General features: G+C 34.6%; 1 protein-coding gene and 1 long non-coding RNA gene across 2 annotated transcripts in view; both read right to left on the minus strand.

Annotated features, from left to right (window-relative positions):
* Positions 1-3533, minus strand: part of LOC109055548 (WSC domain-containing protein 2-like) — a 45831-nt gene extending 42298 nt beyond the window's left edge. Inside the window, exon 1 of the mRNA XM_042753902.1 lies at positions 3494-3533. The gene's annotated coding sequence lies outside the window, so the exon portion shown is untranslated. The remainder of the gene's footprint in view (positions 1-3493) is intronic.
* A 16251-nt stretch (positions 3534-19784) lies between these two features.
* Positions 19785-21224, minus strand: LOC122142882. The gene is made up of 3 exons (XR_006158833.1): positions 20878-21224; positions 20010-20109; positions 19785-19843 (listed from the first exon to the last, which is right to left on the minus strand). It is a non-coding gene; the product is annotated as an uncharacterized LOC122142882 (long non-coding RNA).
* Between the last annotated feature and the right edge of the window lie 23 nt (positions 21225-21247).

Consider the following 21247-nt stretch of genomic DNA (forward strand, 5'->3'; position numbering starts at 1 on the left):
GATTCCCGACCAAGTATTGAGTGCATAACTGAACATAATTATTTGAAGGTTGACTTTTTTTGTATTAAAAACACTTTTCTTTTTATTGGTCAATGAAATATGCTAATTTTTTGAGATAGGAATTTTGGGTTTTCATGAGCTGTATGCCAAAATCAATCATCAGTATTAAAACAATAAAAGACCTGAAATATTTCAGTTGGTGTGCAATGAATCTAAAATATATATGAAAGTTTAATTTTTATCATTACATTATGGAAAATAATGAACTTTTTCACAATATGCTAATTTTTTGACTCTTCCGGTTTGCCTAATTATACCTCAGTCTCAGACAACACAATTACAATAGGGCAGCAGCATCCAAAACTGTCATTCCTGAAGATTTATTTCTGATGATTACAATGTTTTAGACTAAACGTATTGAACACTCAGATGTGACATGTAAAAATACCATTCACATAAAATACCATTATTTATAATCTCTCTCCAACTGGTACTGTAAACAGTATGAAATGATGGAAAATAATAATCCCATTTAAAAACAATAAAATAGAAAAACGGGCCTTGAATCCTGTTTGTCCCAGATCACTTTTATGATGTTGTAGCTGTCTGTTCCACATTTGGCTACAGACACATGGATAAACTTCAATATGACATCCAATGTGCACTCAGCAATTATAACCCCAGGAAAAAGTAGATTGATTGTTGATTGCTGAACTGTAGTTTAGTTCCTTACCTAACTGTGCAAGCGGCAGAGATTTGACACTTTCAGGCCAGATTTACCAGTTCATTTCTGAGTAGCAATTGGAACTGAATAATTCATCATCTGAAACAGTGCTGAATAGGCAAAGATCTGCAATAAGAAAGCAATAGCAGCTGATCACAATTTAAAGTAAAATGTTGCAGTGTCATATTTAACAAACTGCCTAGTGATCAAAGTCTAAATTCTAAATGCATATTAGATTTTAATTGACTGCTTTAAATTAATTAAGTGCCCTTGATTAATTGAGTGTACCTGAGGCTCAAACAAAAGCTGAAAAATATGTAAACATGACATGAGATTGCATGTCTATCTGCCATTGTACCAACTAAATGGCAAAGAACGAAATGCAGATTATAGGCAAATCTTTTTAAGATCAATTTAAATATGAAATACTGAAATCCTGAGGGGAAAACTATTTTAAAAATATTGATAATTTTTGATTGTTTTACATTCTTGTAAATGTGCAGGTTCTAAATCTTTGATAAAAATTAAGTGTTCTAGTTTGAAAATAGAGCACCCAGTTTATGACAGAAGGTCTTACAGTACATCACTGCTCTAGTCACTCAAATGACATGTGCAAACATCAAACGTGTCCTAAAAGACTCTGTAAATCTGGCACTTTGTGTCCGATAACAAGTCACAACACAGCCTCCGATCAGAGTGAATATTCCAGAACAGCATTAATATTGAAATTCATAAGGAACAAGCTCATGTAAGGCACCGACTTGTTTGTCCTCTTATGCAAAACGTAAATCGCTCCCCAGCTGTTTGAAGGTTCATGTCGGCTTCATTACTTCCCTGTGCTTTATCTTTGCTGGTTTGTGTTTGGCACTTGTTTAGAGCATGAAAAAGATCTCTTTAAACAATAGTCTAAATGGAAACAGAAATGACATATCTGATTAAATTACAGATGTGTTTTAGAATTTAAAAAGGCAATAGGATGAAATTAAGGCAGTCAAGAGAATCATCTTACATTTCAGAAATCACTGTTCTTACCAGAATCTGGGAATCTGTGTATGGATGGAGGCTATGAAAGATGAGCCACTCACTATAGCAACTGCATCTCAGCGACAGAATGAAGAGAATCATAAAACAAACAGTGTGCTGCTATTTTGCAGAGAAGCTTTAGAGACAGTAGCAAGTTATTAAAAAGTCTCTTGTTAAGCATTTTCCTCCCATATAAAACCATAAAAAAATTCATTTGGCTTAATGTATTATCACAGTGGTATTAAAAGATCCAAATCTGATAGATGCCTGTAAGTGTGCAAGGACCACCTTGCTTTTGTAGTTGAGTAGAACTCTCTCAGTTTGAAAGTCCTGTTAGATGTGCAAAACTGGCTCTTGAGAATATTTAACACCAATATTAGAGTCATGAGACACAAGGAGTCCAAATCCTTCTGAATGATTTGAACACTTGGTAGAGTCCCTGATGATAAAAAGAAATTTCATTAACATGAGCACCGGAGATCATGCAAAGCAGAACTGCTGTAAACACTGATACTATTACAGAAACAAAAGACTTATATTATGTCTTTTGAATAAATTGCATTTAAATGATCACAATAGTGCATTTGAGTTATGGGTATACTCTGTCAGATAGTTCAAAGGACATGTAGTTTTCTTTTGAAACATAAGTTTAACAACAATTATGAAATATTTCTAAGCTCAGAAATATGCTTATAGCATGTGAACATGGTCATAATTAACCCAGCTATATGCTATATTTAAATTTTTAAAATTAAATAATCTAATATGCTAATTGGGACCCTGTTTGGGAACATTTGTACATAATCAAAACTGCTCATCAGAGTTTATACAACCAGGTTGGTGCAGAGTTTATGTGAAGTCAAATACTAGATTCAAAAAACTGTACTTAGGCTGTAAAGTGATTATTTGTAAATGTTTTGCCAATTACCTTATATTCTGGTTCTTTGGAATTATATATATATATATATATATATATATATATATATATATATATATATATATATATATATATATATTATATATATATATATATATATAATATATATATATATATATATATATCATATATTTTAACATATATATACACACACACACACACTTTACAATAAGGTTAAATCTGTTAAAATTAGTTAACTATATTTTTGTTAACGAACCAAAAAAAAAAAAAAAAACTTCTACAGCATTTATTAGTCTTAATTAAGGTCCCTTTCCAAATTTACTAATACATTATAAAAAACCAAACGTGGCGTCTGTTGGTGAACGGCTGTATTTTTTATTAACTAACATTATGAAAGATTAATAAATACAAATAACTAATGAGATCGTATTGTAAAGTGTTACCAAAAACGTTGACTTAATTAAAAATAAAAATCCACCGTGCTTGATGGATATAACACACAGTTAACACACAGGACACGTCAGTTACAGCAGTGTCCTGCAGTGTGACTATACTCAATCTAAAACAAATTTTTAAACATTATTATGCATAGTTTTAATACCTCCAGTTAAGCAAAAGCTGGTTAAAAACGAAGAACTTGTGACATTTACCGCATCTAAAATATGTACTCTCGCGATTTTTGAGTTTGTGTCGAACTGCGATTTTCTCTCCTGAAAAATTAAAAACCCAAAGGAGAAGTTAACGGTGCAATATAGCGGACACATGAACTCTGTAGAGGATGGGCTCCAAATCACTTTTGCCCCTAAAATGTCTGCAGGCATGATTAAACTCGCATATTGACGGCTTACCTGACTGTAAGGTCCTTCCAGAAGCTTGAACTGATCAATGCAGAAACTACGGAATCACTTGCACCGTGGAGCACCCCTTGAGTGTAAATTCGCATTCAAATGCTCTGTGTCACTTCCACTGTGGTGATCGGTCGAAAAAGAACGGAACGCCTGGAGGCGCACACAATGAATACGTCTGCAAATGATTGTCTGGTTGTTTGTTTGCTCAGTGATCAGTGTGGTTTCCATCCATGCCTCGCTGAGTTTTACAATCCCAGTTATTCAATATCACAGCTGCCGCAGAATCCGCACGCGCTGCCTTTTTTACATCGTCGCGCGCGCTCAGAGTCGCAAGCGCGCACCCACAACGCGGCCACATAGTACCAGCTACTCGCCTCCTCTTCTTCACAGGCGGTGAATCAGGTCAGAGAGGAGGTGTCCTGTTTTTAATAAAGTGTTGTCAGGAGACCTGTCTGTCTCTTCTCTCTTTGCGTATACGGCGCGTGTCTCGCATCCCTGCGCTTCACAGCAACAGCAGCCGAGAGTCAGCTCGCGCTCCGCAGAGCCCGACAGCACTGCCTAGAGTTCTCACACAGACACGGCACGACACATATTATTAAATAAATTAACCGAGATGATATTAATAAAACGCAACTGCTCGAACAGTACATTCTGCTCAATTTTATAGAACACTGTGGCAAGAAATCCAAATAGCTACTTTTGTCACATGGCAGTAGCTAACCCGGGATGAGGAGGCAATCTGTTTTTGGTTTGATACAAAAATGCATTACATTAACTAATTGAATTAATTGAATGGACACAGTTACGACGCAGTGCTGAATTTTAGTGTGCTTTGATTGTGTGTTTTTTTTCTAAAAGCTGGGCTACATTGCAAAGCCATACAACAGTTTTAAGTTATTCATTTAATCGCGACTTTGCGGACTGATACAGTCTATACAGCAGCACTCGACTTAGGGCATAGGCGTTTTTTAATATTGATAAACAGACATGCCGAAATGTATTCTATAAATCGTAATCGCTTACTTTAAGTATGAACTCGCCTTGATTAAGCAGGATTACAAATACTGATCGAAAACAGACCACGTGAGCGCCATTGTCGGTACATCGAGTTGATCAAGTTACATTTTTCTCAACTTTTGTCATTTTTCTCAACCCCGACATACTGTTGCTGTCGCTCAAGTCGACTAATCGTTGAAAATGAGTGAGTTTGGTCGTTTCACTGGAAGTCGTGGCGGTGAACCTTGCCTTTCTCGGCCTAGTGATGTTAGATTAAGTAAACAATTCGTTTTTTGAGTTGAATCTTTTCGATTAATAACCTGAACTTAGTTCACAGTTTACTTAAAAAGCTGCCGCGGTTCTTCGGTCACTGACACACTACATCGCCATTTATTTGCATTTATTAATTTACCAGATGAATAAAAATAAGATTTATCAGCTCGCACTGATCCGGGTTAACAACTCACCGAATCACTGAACTCTTTAATATGTTGAGTGAAGGAAGTGAATCCGGAAATGAATAAATTAACATTTTGTAAGCCTATTTCCACAGCCATTTATATATAAGACTGGATTATTTAAAGTTTCATTTCGTTTATTTATTTATTACTTTTATTTAATTATTAATTCATTTATTTAGTTGCACATTTATTTTGTAAAGTTAATTACTGAATTATCATTTTTTTAAAGATTCATAGGTTGTTCATAGATTTGGTCCTACAGAACCAAGAACAGTCTGTTTGTTTGTTTATATCCATGCACATTTACTTATATATACATTAATGTATGAATATGGCGGATAGTTATTTATTCATTTATTTATTACAGGTTTTGTCCTCCAAAACCAAGAACAGTCTATTTCAGACATGTCTGAAAATGAATTTACATTTACATGTAATTATTTAGCAGACAGTTTTCTCCAAAGTGACTTACAAATGAGGACAATGGAAGCAATCAAAATCAAGGAGAGCAATGATATGCAAGTGCTATAACAAGTCTCAGTTAGCTTAACGCAGTAGGTAGCAAGTTTTTTTTTTTTTTTGTATAATAAATAAAAAGAAAACAGATAGAACCGAAAAAATCTAGCATCTAGTGTTAGAGGCCTTGTTTTCTTTTGTTACTTGATCACTCATCCAATAAAAGAACCAACTAGAATACACAAAGATAGCGAAGCTGTTTTTTTTATTAAAGTAAACTCAGCCTACAATCAATACATAATAATACTATTTATATTTAATAGTGTAAAGTTTATCATATACATTTGAACGCTACGATAAGTCCCGACTCTGGTAGCTGAGCACCGACCCTCTGCAATTCAAATTGGAGTCACATGTTTTAATTATTACCAGATACTGATTATAAATAAATCACGCATTGGCATTATGATTAATTTGATTTCTCCTCCTTATTTCCCAGCTATGTCCTGTGTATTAGGAGATTAAGGGTGGCCAATTGCAACCAAAAATGTTTGACCTTCACACTTCTGAAAAATATAATTCTTTTCTCCTTTACCCACGCATCGTTCCTTCTACTTTATCCTCATTTCCACTCCTCAGTTCTATATATACAGTATATCACCTGATTGAGGATTCTTTAGCTCTCATGAATCAACTGACTCACATGGCTAACTCTTCCCCTGCCAGCTCATTGGAATGAATGAAACTTTATCCCTTCTGATCCAAGGCTGATCTCATCCTTCTGAAGACATTTCTCGCACCCGACTCAAGAGGGAATACAGAGAGTTCATGCAGTACTTCATCTAAGCTCTATTCATGCCTTGCTCTGAATAAAGCTTCTGTTTGGTTGATCCATTTGCATGTTGAACTGTATGTCTTATTTACTGAGTGTCTTCTGGTAACCAGTTCTGACAATGATCAGACAGTAATGGATTTCATATGACAACAAGCATGACACTTATGATTGTTTTTTTTTTTTTATTTTTTTTTTCCTGAAAGGAAATAATCATCCTCCCACTGACCTGAATAGTCCCAATTGAACTGCTAACAGCTTTTCTTTCTCTAATTGTGATGAGGTCATGCTTATCAAAACATTTTGAGAACTAACAGCATCTTACTGCCAGCTACCCCCTCTGTATACTGATTCAGGCCAGTAAAATGCACGCGTAACAGGATACAGTGCTATTTCGGCGGATGAATTCATTCCACTGGTAAAGCAAAGGCACATTTATATATGACATCACAGTTTGGGGGTGGGAGGGAGATTGCGAGGAGGGGTTTAAGAGGTTTGGTTTCTTTTTCTTGGTGGCTGTTGGGCCACAAGGTTACTGTCAGGTTCTGATCAGTCTCCTCCCACTTTTACTGGTTAAGAAAAAAAAAAAAAGTGAAAAAGCGTAAAGAAAAGTGATCCAAACATGGAGGCCAGAGATGGCGGCCTCATCTCGCCTCGTCCTTCATATTCAAAAAACATTCTTGCTGGACAGACAAAGAGGCATTTTGTCTCCCTCCCAACCAGCTGAACTGAAATGCAGTCTTCATGGTGTGGAGTCACTGGCTTGCCCATCAAACATGTTCTTAGGGAAACCACTTTTCTTGGGAAACATTTCGCTAGCAATGTTCAGGAACATGAGTGATATATCATTTAAATAAATTGATGCAAAAAAAAATAACTATTTCATTTTAGTGAAAATAGTTTTAATGAGGAAAAAATACTGAAATTAAACCTTGACACAAATAAACAAATAAAAAAAAAAAAAAAAATAAAAACAGCTGAATTTGATATTTTTTTTACCATGTGAATTTATTAGGCAATTTAAGTGTAAGTTCACCGTTTTTGCATTTAAAAAAAAAACTTATGTTTCCCCTCCTCCCCCCTCCTCGCAAATATATTAGCCTAAGTATTCTAAAAACATTAAAAATAATCAAAGTACAACAGGCCCTATTTGAATAAAAGTAGTGGAATGTCATGCAGACGTCACATGGAACAAAACACGAATAAATAAAACAAACTAAGCCCTATACATGCTGATTAAATAATTAATAGTTTTTGAGGCTTTATAAATATAGAGTTTCAAAAACAGGTTCCACATTCGAATTTAAAATTTTTTTTGTTTTTTTTTTTTTTTTAAAAATTAAATTAAAGGGAAAAAACACGGACATTTTGGACATCTTGGAGATAGCAAACCTCAACATTGAATTACAGTCAAAGTCTGTTGAGATAAATTAATGTCAAATTCTTGGCACTCACAGAAAAATGGCTGGAAAAAAAAAAAATAGGTTTGTGAATTAATTGAAGGCAGACATGCAGAATTAATTAGAAGTCAGAATGAATAACGAAATAAAAAACAAGATTATCTTATAAAATTCTCGCCTTTAAATATTCACAAAAGCCAGAAATATTCCATTAGGCTGTATTTCTCCAGGCAGGAGCAGGGAGCAGGATGAGCTTAGAGTTCTGGAGATGTAGAACTCATTATCAAAATTCAGGCAGGCAAAACACCTCATTGTTTTTGGCCCATATAAACAAAGGATCAGCCTTTTATTAGGGCAAAATCATTCAAGTGAGGCCATGGATTCACTAACACAGAATCTCACTGAACCTCTGAGTGTCAGGTCAAGATTTCAGTCAGCACATTCCTTGCTTTCCACTCTTCAGATATCACAACAGTCACAACTTCCTTGGGATTAAAGACCTATCAGGATTCCAGTTTGTCGGTAGATATCACAGCCAAGTGAACTTAAAAATGTAAATGTGGTTTAGAAAAGTTGAGTGCATTATAATCACACCTTAAACTGGTACACATGCCATAGACAAACATTTCTATTTCTTCTATAAGTTCAAAGTTCAAAAACAGTTGAGCCCTTGTTCATGGGTACATGAGGCAGAGACAAAAAAATCAATTTCTCATTAATTTAAATTACAAACTTACTTCTGCTGCTCTGGTTCATCACATAAGGCCCATTGACAAGATATGTGTCTCTCCAATGTCTAATATTCGTCATGGTAGTGTTTCAAAGTTCAAGTTCCCCCACTGGGGCACATCATTTATATAAAAATGGTCCTCTGCAATTATGATTGTATTGACTGACTACAAGGTATTAATTAAGATGACTTAATAATAACTGTGTAGTTAATTTCAGGCCATGACCCTCAATGGGCACCCAGTCATATGTTAAAATGTGATGAGAATGAAGGGCCTATTATTAGAAGAACAAAGGCCATTAGATTTTTTAGGTCGAAAGACACAGACACCAAAGAAATATTATTTTTAAAATTAAACAAAAAATTTAAATAAAAAAAATATTAATAAATTCAACCAATGAAACTGTTAGTTATGGTCTCTTTATTTGTGAATTACCACCCCATAGTAATTTTCACAGTGAGATGGAGGAGAGATGAGGAGAGGAGGATGGAAAAGAGGATGAGGGTCTTTTGTGGAGAGAGGAAGAGTGTGCGAGAGCCAGATGACGAGAGAGAGATGTGTATGAGTGTTGGTATGGAGTGGTATGCGGTCATGATGTATTGTCAATCCTTCAACAAGTAACATTTAAGAAAAAAATAATAAGTTAAATTTACAGTAAAAGACATTTATAATTTATAAAGTTTACAAAATCATTTTTTAAAAATTTCAAATAATTTGGGCTGTTCTTTAGAACTTTCTATTTATCACAAGAATCCGAAAAAAAAAAAATAAATAAATCATAAACAAATCAAAAAAAATAAAAAAAAATCACAACCCAAAATGAAAAAAAAAAAAAAAAAAAAATCAATCACAAAATAAAATATAAAAAAATCCCAACAAACGGGGTATTTAGAATAAAATCACAAAAATCAAAAAAAAAATCAAAAAATCAATTAAAATCAAAAACTGCAAAACAACGGTTTCCAAACGCTCTCGCACGAAAAATAGTAAGGCAGCACAACATTGATAATCTTTTTCTTGATGCAGCAAAATCACAAGCATATTAGAATGATTTCTGAACCGGATAATCGTGAAACCTAAGGAACTGGAGTTAATGGGCTGCTGGAAAATATAAATTACATTTTAAAAATATATTCAACACAGATAAGTAGGTTATTTTTATAAGGCAATTTTTTTTTTTAAAGGTGAAAAGAAACAACAGCCATACACGTTTTTTCTTATGACATGGCACAAGGTGAATCTGATTCGTGAACTATTAAAAAAAAAAAAAAAAAATCCCTTTTCCCACATCTAATAGATTTTTTTAATCTGTATTGTTTTACAAAATAGAGACATTTCAGTTAAAAATGTTTTCAAGTAACAAAAAATTACTAGTGAGAGAAGCTGAAGCCTTTCTGAATTTACTGTGCAGGGAATCATTGGAATGTTGATGATGGTCCAGTGACCAGCTCAACTCGACACTGCACATATGCTCCATAATCACAGCTCATTTTCAGAAATTGTAAAAAAAAGACATGATGAATTGGAGACACCAGACAGTATACAACAGTCACATTTAAATCAAATGCTGAAAAATGCTAAGCTAAGCGATGCACTGATTTGTACGACACGCAGTCATGTATGGTAACATGGGTCTGACATTTTCATGTTAGTTCAGGGTTTGAACTCACTAACGGTCTCAGCTGCAGGTCTTATACTCTATTCTAAGTAAAAAAAAAACTTCATGAGGCATCACCATAAGAAATTCCTGTGTGAAGATTCAAACTTTCTCGTGTTGCTTCCAAAACTTCATCTGACCTTCAGTTGATGAACTCTGAAGAGAACTACAAAGCTAACCAAGGTAGCTTAGAATTTGAAAGACCACAAAATTAAAAAGTCTGCATTGGTTTCAATAAACAACATATGTTACCGAACTTAGTCTCTGATATAATGTATAAAAAATAGCCCTATCAGTGGAGTTGCCAAAAAGGTCTGCGGAACCAGCACACATTTAAAATTACGTTTGGTTGGGAAGGCAAACAACGCTCTGTTTACATAAAAGGAAATATCTGCATGAACTCTAAACGAGGTCAATAAACAATGTAACATTTGTGATATTTACTAGTGTTTACTTTATCTCCTGTGTACAGACAGTCAGGATTGTTCTTGGGGGGCTTCCATTACAAAAACACCCAGATCATTCTCAAATTCAATGCTGGAGAATGTAATACAATAGATTTCCACAAACACTCGCGTGGAGTTCATGTCCTCTTTACCTTTTAAAATCCTCCAAATTCAGCAGACGGTCAAATGTGTGTGTCTTGTTTTTAGAGGGGGTTGCAACTTAATTCATGTAATTTTGAGTGATCTCCGATTTCCTCCCGCTTATCTTGATAATCTCGCGCCCCTCTTAGAATTGCAATGTATAATTATACAAGTACCTCACACTTTTACTTCAGGCCCTGCAAAGAGCTTCAGATACGAGACATTTAACATCTGAGAGCCAATCCATTAAAGAGGACAACCACTGGCTGCTTTAAATAAATTACACATGGAAGTTTAATAAAGAGACTTAGATGACACCAAGAATATCCGCACATTACTGTAAATCATCTAAATATTCAAGCTGAAAAATGTATATAGTTAAACTAACTGCCTGCTTTACATTGAAAACATGCAACCAGGAATCGATTGGCAGTGTGGTATTGACAGAAAATAATTTTTACTATAATAAATCAAACTCTTGCAGGCAGTGTTACTGTGTGAATATGGTTGCACAATCATGCATGACTATGGTCAAACCAATTTATTTCACGTTGACTATCTCATATTTCAACTGCCTAATTTCTGTTGATCACAAGCAAGGCCTTCTCTAGGGGACCTTTTTTTTGCAGAAATAAAAAAAAGATAATTTGTCTTGGGTGTGTATGCTTTGGGAAAGGGAGAAATGAACCATGCACAAACCCCAGCCAAAGAAACAGTTTCATTCAAACTCCAGCTATTAATTGGCACGGTAATTTATTATTTAAATTAAAAAAAGCATCAAAAGCAACAAAACAGTCCAAGTACTCACTCAAAAACCCCACACACAGCCAGCGTTCCCCGTTTTGGTCTTGACACAGAGTACTCAATGAGACGGCAAGTACAACTCATATTTTGTTAGGAGCTTTCAAAATCTACTTACAAAATGCTAAAATTCTTCAAATTAAAAAAAAAATATCTAATTGGTTAACATCTATGCTAATTCAGTAGATCTTTTGAAAATGAGGTGTTAATTTAATAACAATACAGAGCCATCCAATCCAAAAAAAAAACAAAAGATATAAGTCCTCGCCAAAAACCCTTGAAACCTTTTTTTTTGTTTTTGTACTTCACTTTTTAAGAATTTTATATTAATTATAAACCTTGTGAGTTTTTATACAGTTTTATACTCCATTCCACTCTGAGTGGGCCAAAAATTGAAATGTGCAACGCCAAGATGAAAAGCAGACTCACAATGCCAGTTGCTGGGAAGTGGTGTGAATTGGGCCTCATGACTCATTAGGGAATGATGTAGTTTCAGGCCACTAACATCCTGCAGTGGCAGACAGGAAATAAGGGCTCAAATCTCATTTAGCAAGTTTATAATGGGATGGCCCATGTAGAGAACCAAACAGCAGCCAAGAGGAAAAAAAAAAAAAAAAAAAAAAAAACTCTACGGAAAATAGAAATTAAGAATAATAAAAAAAAAAAAAAAAAAAAAAAACTGTCTGGGATATTGATAAATAACAATGCCAAAAAAACCAAGAACGTCTTTCATTTATTTTTCCTTCTCTTAGGGTATATAATCTTAGTTTATATTATCTATTTAGTATGTTACAATTATCAGGGAAATAATTTAACACTAAAATCATAAATATATTTTACGTCATTGAATTAATGTAATATACACTTACAAAGTTAAAAAAAGATTTAGGAAGTATCTGAAAAAATCTTTCGAGACGACTCGGCCAGGTACCAAATTGACCCATAATTCAACATGCATTTTATGTTGTGATTTCAAATTTTTTGAATAGGTCATTAGGTAAAATACAATGGCCGATTTAATAACATACCTCCTATGTGAGGAATCTATTCTCTCTAAATATCAAAATAAAAATAAAACAACTAGTATCATCACATTGTTGAAAAATTAATAAAAATAAATCTTAAGCCAATATTAAATTGCAACAATTAAAAAATAAAATAAATTCAAACGTTATATTTTCCTAGTAAAAAATGTATAATACCTTCGTATATGCGGATTTAAATGCAAAATTTGATGGCGTACGATGATATGTGAAATGATTGACATGTAGTAACTATATGTGTAGATTAAATCCAGGAACAATGTTTTTCTATCCAAACCACAAGCTTCATGTCATCGACACAGAAGTGTTAATAACTCAGTATTCTTTACAGTACTTTCTTTGAAAGAGCAGAGCCATAACGCATTGCTATTAATGCAATATTAAAATAAAATGCAAAGTAAACAACCGAGGAAAGCGTGGGCTTTGCTCTACTCTAGAGGACTCAAGGCTATGAGAAAATAAAGGATTTGCATGCATTCTATTTGCCTGATTTCCTGTAGGCCAGAAAAGGTCAGACCTGAGGTCAGCATGATCTATTGTTGTTCGTTCCTACACATAAGACTGTGGCCCAAACAACTAAAACTCACCTAACATTGTTGTGGCAGTGAGGAGGAACAAAAACCTACTCAAAAATTTATAGTTACAATTAGCTGACTAGAGGCTAAAAATTCAAAGATCTGCAAACTACAGGCTAAAACTCCTCGTGGAAACAGTAGAGTCACACAACCAATATGCCACACTTTAGGCAAAGGCTCTATTTTAGGAGACAGAGACCTGGTTTAGAGTCTGTAATTGTACACCAAAACACCAACACAAATGATGGTTTCTTAGCAAAGCAGATTTATCATAGTAGAGCAGAGACAATCATAGCCACTTTTTCATTTCCATAAGGTCACATGTCTGCTTGCTCACTAACTCACTCACACTGCGAGGCCATCTCTCACCAACCAAGTTCAACTGCCAAAAAAGTTAAAATTAAAAATCTTTTTTTTGGTTTTTGTGTTTGTTTGTGTCTTCATAATGCACTTGTGGCACTGGGTGTGTGCAATGGCAGCAGATGTGGGGGAAAAAACACAAGGAAAAGATAAAGCTCAAAAATACACAAAAAGTAGTAACACAGACATAATATACTCTGGCATCAGACGGTAAAGTAAAGACTAAAGGTGACTGCAGTGAGTGAAGTATGGATATTTTCAGAAGCATGCTTTTACTTTCTCTCTGTGTCCTTTGAGCCTGCTCTGATTCTGATGCCTTATCATGGTTTTTCAGCACACACGCAACAGCTTCATTACACAAACCCCCCAACTACACCGGGACTCCCCCTTCAGCAAACTCACTCTCTCTAAGACAACCGGCAAGCCAAAACACACAGATTGGCCGGAGACTGCATACACTCAGCTTGTGTTTATTGCTAACACAGCTGCCCCCTTTATTTTGCCTGAGGGGCAATTACACAGTAGGCAAGAGTCTTGTTTATTTTGAAACACACTCATTCATTCATTGTATCAACTTGCTTTGCAGTTTTATGTAACTGGTCGTAGCTATTTTCCCGGGTCTTTGCGTCGTGATTAGGCATCCCCAGAGGAGTATTTATTCATATTGCTGTTTGCTCCAGAGGCTGGCCTGTTTCATAACTCAAGAGAGACCTCATTGGAAGTTTCGTTGAGTTATTAACGACATCTCCCATTTCCCCACAATCCATTCTGGAAAAAATAATAATTAAAAAATACAAACAAATGACCGCGAAGTCCTGGAGCTGCTACAGTAGAATGCAGAGGTATGGGGTGGATAAACCTGTAAAATAATATAATATATAAATATATATATATATAATAATCTATTATAATATATATCGATATCTAATTATCTATATCAGATCATATACTATATATATATAAATATACACCAGTCTTTTTACAGGAGTGTGTGTGGTGTGTTGGGTGTGTAATATATATATATATATATATATATATATACACACACATACTGTAAAACGAACTGTTAAAATTGTCCATTTAAAAAAACTGTTAACATGGGGTTACCTGTAACTTAACTTATATGTGAATGATTCTAATATGGTTTGAACAAAAACAAAAATGTAACTATTATTGTATATTATGTATTTTGTATTGTACACTGTAATTTGTAGTGTGAATGTTTTTCTAGCATTTTACAACCATTTTTTTTTTTTTTTTTTTTTTTTTTTTTTTTTTTTTGGACTGTAAAGGTTAAACTACATGAAATGACATTTTTAAAAAGAGTAGGAGAATGTAAATTGAGAAGTGTGAAAAATCTCTTGCAAGAATCCCCACGTTGATCGCGAGAATTCAGTTATCTTGGCAAATATAATAATAAAATAACAGTGAGTGCATAGTTTTTTCTGTTTTCTGCTGTTAAAGATTACCTTATGACGTATTAATCTGTGAAGAAAAAACTTTATAGCTTATTTATTTGAAATCTTTCAACTGGCAGAAAAGAAAACTGCTGTCCTAACGGTGTGCTGTCACATACACTGTTTTTTTTTTTCAGTAAAATTAAAATTTTTGCGGCTTAGTGGGGGGAAAAAAAAAAAAAAAACAATCCAGGAGTCCTTTCAATTAGAAAAATCCACATAATCTGGAATTTTGGGGCGTGACGATGCTTATTTTCACATCAGGTTCCGTTGCACATGGTTTTTTTTTTTTATTCAGGGTTGACCAACCGAATAACTGCTTTATTTGAATGCGATTTGTGTGGAACTTTGCTTTAAATCACTAACTACACTATTGACAATAGATGGACAATTAAACATTATTTTTTTTTATTTTTTTTTTTTTTTTTTTGCGCCGTGAAATTTATTTTCCCAATGCAAAACCACAAAAGATAAAACAGAGTTGAGAATTCCAAAAACCTATCTCAAGTAATCAATACATAGAGGATCAACTCTTGAAGCGAAAACTGGACCGCTTATGGCTTGCTCTTTTCACTGCAAAACAATATCTAACCATTATGGAAAGGTCAATGCCAAAGGCTCAAAATGCCTGTGTTCTATCTGTGAAGCGAATTATGGTCTGTGGTGTGTGGTAAAAAGAGGGGAACAACGTGTCTTCATTTCCCTTCATGCCACGATTTTTTCCTCTTTCACTGGAAGTGAAAAAAAAACCCTCTCCCCTCCGCGACAAAAACCACCGAGTGTGGCTATACAAACACACCTGCGCTCAGTCCCACAGCAGGGGAGAGAAGAGAAGGGCAATTTTGGGCTGGGCTTCATTGGCAAAGGTATATCCGCAACAGGTCAGCTAGGGGTCAGCCAGGAGGTGCCGAAAGGTCGCCAAGCCCTAGGGTACTCTCCAAAGACCTGCGCTTCCTCCCACATCCTCGTCTGTCATTGCATCCCGGCCACTGTCGTCACATACAAAGTGAGTTTTTAAACGCACTTTAGCCACCAGTGTTGCCGTAGATATAAAACAGGGGGTGGATTTCCTATTCCTACATATGGTGGGTACGCGCCTAGCAACGTGTTTCTCTGTGGGCAGACACATTCACAGTATTGGAGTCGTGCCGGTCCCTAAAAAAGAAAAGCTAAACAGACACTTCCTCTCTGTTGGTAGACACATATGGCATAGCACACAAAACAAAATGTCCCTGTCATCTGCCGCTGCACCCACAACTGTGCGTATTTCAGGGGACGGCTAACAGGATATTGTAGAACATCTCTCCCACCGAGGTACACGGCTCCTGCTTGGTCACAGGCTGCAGTGTAGTGATCTGCTCGCTGGCTATAAATGAGCCGCACTTTGTGGTGGCAGCCAGCCTCCTTTTTTGCATCGGGGAGTCAGGGTAATTGATATGCCTCCTCCGAGACCGCAGTCTCAACTGACGTCCTAGTACGTGCTTTCCACTTTCAGTTAACAAAGTGGGCCCAGGACACAGGAAATGCCCAATTGATCTAGAAGAAAGGCGGTACCATAAGTCATATTTAAAAACTTATTACACAACACCCAGAAACCCATCAAACTTTTGCAATGTGACAACATAAACAACAAAATGCAACACCTTAAATCTGTCGGTCAATTTACTTTTATTGTCTGACAGGCTGCTATTGTAAATGGTTCCTTATATACATAAGCAGAATGTGATATTTCTATTTAAATAAATGTTTAAAACACAAAAAAAAGAAACAAAAAAAAACAATTGCACCATTAATTTTTTTTTCATTTAGAAAAGCTAAATAAATACGGTTATCTATACTAGACTTATATAAAAAAAAAAAAAAAAAAAAAAATTCTAATATTGTTTTTTTTCACAGTTATTTTTTAAATAATCTACATAATACATTTATTGATATTGTATAAATAATATTAATATAAACCTATAGAAAATTATGATACTGTTCCTTAAAACGTGCCTATGAATGGCCGTGTTTGTGTGACAAATGAAATAGTTTACTGTTTGACCACATCAGTAGAGAGTTAATATTTTGCTGTCGATGACATCTTGTGGTGTAACGGCAGTATGAACACGTCAATAATATGGCACTGAAAACTGAAACAACACAAAGACTTTTATTTTATTTTGGACGACCCCTTGCGATATAAAAACTGTCAGTCATGACATAAAAAAAACGAGACGGAACATTTTAGCCACTATATAATTAGCAAAAATGTTTTTCAACCTTAATACAGCTTTAAAATACTTAATTAAGACAAACACAAAACAAACAAAGAGAAAACAAAACAAAAAACAAAAAAACAACCAAAAAAACTGTTTAAGATTAAATCACTTATCCTGGTGTGTTTTCATTAACAAAACAACAAAATCTACATATAGTAATACATATATAGATTTATTCTGAATACATGGCTTTAATGTTAAGTTAAAAAAAAACAGTAACAACCAACACATATTCATTACCCAATATAATTTAATCAGTTCTTGAGTGTGATACTATATAAGTTGGCCTTTTAAAACAAGGTATTTTTTTATTTCTAAAAAATAATGAAATATGCAGTTATAAAAAGGGGCCACTTTTTTGGAGCGGTAAAAATAAAACATAAACGTTTTTTGGGTTCGTTTTTTTTACTCTAAAAATTAAAAGTAGGTAAAAAATAGTTAAACAAAATAACTACAAAAAGATGAAAAAGAAAAATATAACAAAAAAGGAATGAATTATTATGTAGAAGATTTTTATATCTATATACAAAAATTCTATAAAGCCTTACCTTTTGTAAACGGATATACATCAGAAAGTGCTTACAATAATGAGGCTCATTCAATATGTTTACTTACAACATTCTACTACTCTTTTTCACTCTTTTTTTTTTTGTTTTTTTTTTTTTTTTTTTTTTTTTTTTTTTTTTTTTTTTTTTTTTTTTTTTTTTTTTTTTTTTTTTTTTTTCATATTTATTTATTTTTTTTTTCTATCCTAAAACTTGGGCAGGGTGTTTTACAGAATATGTTGGCCAGGCCACAGTTCAAGGTAAGCAAGTAGCGAGCGAGCAAAATCTGTCTGTCAGGTCATAACAGCAGATTGTATATGGAGAGTTTCATGTCATATGACCTTGGTTTCACTGTGAACAACAAAGGCGTTCTGACAAAAAGCAGAGAAGCCCTCTCTGACATGTCTTTTTTCTAGAAATACTATAGAATCTGAAATGAGTTTAAAAGCCTATGAGAGTGGAATGTTGTTGTACGCCCAACAAATTGATGTTAACATCTGAGTTTCATGAAGAAAACAAGGCATGTGTTGGTTGCCGTGTCTTCACAGTTTTCGGGTGGGTTGTGTCTAAATTCAAAGGTTTCATCCGTTTCGTTCAGATCGGTGTATATCACCAGATATCTGCCATCAAATTTCATTTATTTTCAAGCTCCAAGAGCGGCGACTTAATTATATTTTAAAGTTTAAATTAACAGAGAGAAAAACGCAAATCTTTTCATAATCCCCCTTTTGCCAGCTCATTAAACATTAAAAATCCTCGTGTATTTTTAACATTTCTTATCTTGAATAAAAATATGAATAAAAAATCTCTTAATTTCTTTTACCTAGATAGAAAAAAGACATACTGTCAGATAATCAACATAACAAGGATTGTAATATGAAAAAATAAAAAAAAAAATATAAAAAAATATTCAATTAGGCAATAAAAAAAAAAACAGATTTTCATCAAATATTAATTTTAATGCCCAATATTGTAGATTGTGCGAACCTTTTTGGTGTTTGTTTCTTTTTATCATTAATTCAAATACAATAAATAGAATATGAATCCTAATTAAACATAAAATGATAGTTTTTTTTATATAATTTAAGCAAAGGCAACTTTGTACTTCTACATGAGTAAACATACCAAGAACACACACGCAGTGTCTAAGCAGCCGTGAACGACAGCACAATGGACTCGGCAGAATGGTTTCTCGAAACAGACTCCCAGATCTACAGTTGGGGTTATGGACTTTTTCAACCTCTGCGTCAGAGACAGAGAGAGGCACTGGGTTCATTTTGACATGGAGAAACAAAACAAATATTGATATAGTGAATGTTTGTGCACTGTACATACCTGTAGCATAGACCCCTTCTGTGGTCCCAAAGCTCATGCAGAGCCCCCAGTGGAAGAATCCAGGATGAATGGAGACGAGACCCCCTCCTGCCGACCCTGAACCCCCTCCCACCACCTCTGCCCTTCAGAAGGGTGCCCTTCATGTGTTTAGGACTTACCGTAAGATCGAGCCCCAGTGGAATCCAAGAGATGGAGACGGAGAGATGAACCACGCCACACACCTCTGCTCTACTGGTGTAGCTTAAATCGACTGGAGATCAGATCAGAATACCCTGCAGAGAGAGCCATGAAAAGATGACGATTATTATTCCATTCAACCAAAACAAAGTATTTTTATACCCCATCTGAACTTTCTGCACTTGAACAGCACACACACCAGGCTCTACTCTATGGTTACTATCAAATAAATGTATTTTGAATGTTAAGAATGTCCTCAAATTGTAAAAAAAGTTTTTAAGGTAATGCAAGGCCATTTAGGAAGCACCGATCCCATGTATAAGGAGTTGTGTGCACAGATGAATACAATCATTGACAAAATAAAAATGAGTATTGGTCCTTGATTTTATTTCAGTTTATTACTGCTACTTAATGTGGTCTTGGATTGGGAAAAAAAAAATGACTATTTTTTTACAAATGATCATGTGAAGCTTTGAAGCTATTTATTCCATAACACACATCCATATAGTTGTCAATGTTGTAAGATATAGAGGTTTTACAAAAAAAATGTTACGTTTTCTTTCCTCACCAGCACAAGCATGGGTGACAGGAACTGCCAACAAAACACGGAAAAGACCGAGGTTTGGTTTCTTTTCCCAGCATTTTCTCCACCAGATGATACTGAGCCGTCTCACTCCTGTGAATGTGTGTGAGGAAAGCAAGTTGTGTAGAAGAGCGAAGAAAGATGGTGAGATAAAAGCAGAAAGAAAACCTTAATATCTCAATAGGAGCAGTGGTACAATGGCTACATCTGAGTTTCTGATCTGAGTTTCTATGTTCAGACTGAAGGAAGTGAAATTCACCGAATATGAGTGTGATGGCGAGCACCTCGAAGAAGGCCAGGAACATTAGAGACACCACAGCTGTGTAGTGATCCATCAGCTGAAACACATATATCCCACCCTGCACACACACACACAATATTATTTCATTAATACTCATCAAAATGAGGGTTAGGTTTTCGTGTCCATATTTAAAACAATGGCTATACAGCAGATATTATAAATGGTGCTTGAATTTTTTTATTTTATTTGGTCTTTAAGTTTCCCCAAAATAATATTAGATATTTTTTTAAGTATGGAAGAAACTAAGATGTGTTTTTTTTTACAATGTCTTTAATGGTGTCCCTAAACCTTATTAGCAAAAAAATCAGTTGCTAAGTTTTGATTCAGTTCAGAACTGTACATTTCAAGAACGAGAATAAAACTCTGATTCATTTGCTTCGATTATATATGCTCACTGAAAAGGTCACAGACAACATTTTTCCACACATTTAAATTAAGTTAGTAAAAACGTATGTAGAAATATAGCTTTTGTCTTCTTTTTTGCATGTATTGTTAAATTGGTCCAAATGAAAAACTGAATATAATTTCCTTTTGTAAAAAAAACAAACAAACTTGACTTTATTTAAACATATTTACTGAACTTTACTTGTTGAATTTATTTATAAGCTCTAAAATTGTTACATTTCAAATTAAATGGAATATAGTTTAAAAAAGATACATTAGATACAATATCCATATATTTTTTTCTTCTCAAACTAAAATTATGTTCCAAGTGTCAAGTGTAAACAGTTCCAGGTCCAGAAAATCACCTGATCCAAGTATATACAAAATCTCAACTGTAAGAACACAATACTTGTTAATGAAGTGAAAAATAGATAATATTTACCCTGGTAATATGAGGAATCCCCAGCAGAAAGCCAAAGCTGCACACCGCCAGTACGACCGATCAGCTCCTTTCTCTTAAAAATGGGCAGAATTTTTCTTGCCAAATCCGTCCATGATAAACGTTACAGCCGCCTCCCACCATGGCAAACTGCACAGTGCACATGTACACATATAACAGGTCAAAATGCACAAACACGTGTAAAGCTCTGTTGAAAAACCTGGTGAGTTGGGCCCTTCCCTCATTCTGATCACTTTTCCACACACAAGAATTAGACATGTACTTTCCCGCTCCATCTAAACACATGGGGCATGGATTTTCTAACTGCGCTCTTGTTCTCATTTGCTAGCAAGGTGTTGACACTGTGTGCAAT

The sequence above is a fragment of the Cyprinus carpio genome, chromosome A5, assembly GCF_018340385.1.
Source record: "Cyprinus carpio isolate SPL01 chromosome A5, ASM1834038v1, whole genome shotgun sequence".
NCBI classification, from domain to species: domain Eukaryota; kingdom Metazoa; phylum Chordata; class Actinopteri; order Cypriniformes; family Cyprinidae; genus Cyprinus; species Cyprinus carpio.